Source organism: Peromyscus californicus, unplaced genomic scaffold (assembly GCF_007827085.1).
Source record: "Peromyscus californicus insignis strain IS unplaced genomic scaffold, ASM782708v3 Scaffold_19__1_contigs__length_69161282, whole genome shotgun sequence".
NCBI classification, from domain to species: domain Eukaryota; kingdom Metazoa; phylum Chordata; class Mammalia; order Rodentia; family Cricetidae; genus Peromyscus; species Peromyscus californicus.
The window spans coordinates 41,379,784-41,382,737 of record NW_026294491.1 but is presented as its reverse complement, the minus strand read 5'-3'; the positions used below and the strand labels follow the sequence as shown (position 1 = coordinate 41,382,737).

Genomic DNA, 2,954 nt, shown 5'->3' with positions numbered 1-2,954 from the left:
ATCATTTTTTTAAAAAAAAAGCAAAAAATCTTGGAAAACCAACTAAGAAAGTCCAAAATTCTTTAAATGAGAGCTTCTGGAAGAGAAATGAAAGGATATAGAGGGGCAATTAAAAATTGTGGATATTTTTGTTTCAAAATAGATTATTTTCTTGAAGTCTCCGAAGTGCACACCTAAATACAAACCAGTGGATTAACTGAATAGAATAAAAACAACTGGATAGGGAGCCGATTGCACACACACAGGGAAGCCACACCAAATGTCCTGGAAAAGAACTGTCCACCAGACAATTTATTCCAAAACAAACATTGAATGGGAAGCACAAACTAAAAGACTGAGAAAAATATCATAATCAATTATTTTGCTGAAAGAAGTATTTAAAAATACAGTTTAGGGGCAAAAGAGATGGCTCAACCATTAAGAACATTTGATGCTCCTCCAGAGGACCTGAGTTCAGTTCCCCATATCTGTATTAGGTGGCTCACAATGACCTGTACCTCAAGCCCTAAGGAATCCAATGCTCTAGCCTCTGACTTCTTCAGGCAGCTGCATTCACATGTACATACCAACTTGTGGGCACAAACACCTCCTTGTGATTAAAATTAATTATTTCAATCTACTTTTGTCTATCATATTTTAGCTAACAGGTGATGGTGATGATAAAGATAGACAGAAAGACAGATAATGTCATTTAAATTTTGTATACTTGTATATATAATTACATGTACTAAAGGTAAGGTATTTGGGGTAGATAGTTGATAGTATCATTCCTTATTAACTTTCTCAGTGGGAGAGTACACCAGTTGGATATCCACTACCAAATGGTCAGCCCTGAAAACATACATACACGTAATGTTATACAGACTGAGTAGGTTGTATCTATGTGCAGATATGTATGTATTTCTGAATCCATTCACCATGAGCACATATGAGTGGGCATCCTCATTCTGCCACTCTTCACACTGCAGCACTACTGAAAACCTTGCCCTGTACTTCAGATTCACTGCCGTTCATTAGAAACTTCCATTCTGTAGAAAAACAGTGACAAAGTCTTCGGCAATCGTAAGACTTTCTAGAATAAACATGTGGCCTCTGAAGTATGCCGCACCTGTTCTACCTACGTCTGGCTGATGCTCAAATCAGACAGGGCATTTTTAGTCTTTTTCTTTTCCATTTAATATTACCATTTTTGTTGTCTTATCTTTGTATCCCCAGTGTTACCAGAGTTCCTGGTGTTTGACAAACATTTAGTCAGATCAAATTAGTGAAAGAAATTGTCCTTTGCTTCTCTGAGTCTCGTTGAGGATTTAGACACAACTGTCTAATTCTAGCCTACATCAAGGGCAGTACCACATGATGTCAGACAGGCTCTGCTAAAATAAAACTCAGGAGGAATGAGCTGCACATCAGACATGAGGGTTCCACCAGACAGTCTCATCAGGAGATGGGGCTTCAGTATTCCACACTGTAGGGATGTTCCTCCATGTTCACCATCTCAGGCAGAACACAGACTCTCCAGTTTCAGTTGAATTTGAGAAGGGCAGCCATCTCCTCATCACTCAACTTGAAATCAAAGACCTGCAAGCTCACCTGTGCATGCCGGTGCCACAGATTCAGAGATCAGCACACATTCCTCTGGGTATGGAGCTGAATCAGAGCCTTGCCTGAGGTTCTCCTGTGCTTTGCAATGATATATATAATCTTGATTTGTTTTTCCAGTAGTGAAGGGTCTTCTGGCTTAGACCAAGGTTTATCTGAAAAGCCCAGGAGGCTGGAGACCATGAAGATGATGCCCTCGGAGTGGCAGTACTAGGTCAGTTTGTCCTGAACTCAACCTGACTCATCACTCTTTTATGTTCAGTCCAGACTCATTCAAAAGTCTTTCGATCTGCAAGGGGTTATAGTAGGAGATACTCAGGGCTTTCACTATCCTCCAATCTACCAGTTCTTCCATGACTCTCAGGTATCCAAGAATGTTATCTTACTGGTGAGAACATTGCTTCAACATCTTTAGGGGAATGCCTTTCTGGGATGAAGTTCCTGTGACCAGCAGATAAGAAAGACATTCAGATAGCTTCAGATGCATGAGGGTCTTCCAACAGCTTGCCTTCAACTTCTCCTTTTAAAATGTGGACAACCCATGCTGATGTGTACAGCCTGTGCTGCCACCTGAGACCCTGAAGGTGTTCATAGTCCGTGCTGCAGCCGAAAGTCACGTGAATGTCCATGGTCTGTGTTGCTACCAAAGGTCAAGTAGATGACCATGGTCTGTGCTGCCACTCGAGGCCATGTTGATGTCTGTGACCTGTGCTGCCACCGAGGGTTATGATGGTGTCCATGATCCATGCTATAGCTGAGGACGTGTTGATGTCCATGGCCTGTACTGCTGAGGTCCATGGTCTGTGCTGATGCTGGAGGCTATGTGGATGTCTGTGGTCCATGCTGTCACCAGAAACCTTAGGAAGTCCATGATACATGCTGCTGCTGACTATAAAAAGTCAAGAAGCTTCTTTGGCAGTGGTATTGATGACTGCAGACTCACAGTTGAGAATGAGAGACATGGAAGGCTTCTGTGACACCCCCTCACCCCTCACCCCAAAAAAGAATAGTCTAACCAGGGAGCCATTGAAGAGAACTCTTAAAGACTGTGATAGGGATGCTGTATCTCTCCACAGTTGATAGCTTCTGGCAGGGATGGGAATGGGGAAGGACTCAATTTTCTTTAAGGGGCTGACTACTGGGAGTTTGACCATGCTCCAGTGAGTATATGGGCAACACAAATTGGACTTGGTATTTTTTTCTCCATTTTTGCGGGGGAGAGGAGGTCACAGGGTGGTGTGTGGACTTGGGAGGACAGGGAAGTGTGTATGATCAGCGTACATTATATGAAACTCTCAAATAATCAATAAAAGTATTGTGTTAGGGAAAATGTGAGCCAGAGCTTGCAAACAATG

At 42.4% G+C, this 2,954-nt stretch overlaps 1 pseudogene; it reads right to left on the bottom strand.

The window, feature by feature from the left end:
* Window positions 1–1,452: 1,452 nt before the first annotated feature.
* LOC128113919 (aldose reductase-related protein 2-like) lies at window positions 1,453–2,228 on the bottom strand (annotated as a pseudogene).
* Between the last annotated feature and the right edge of the window lie 726 nt (window positions 2,229–2,954).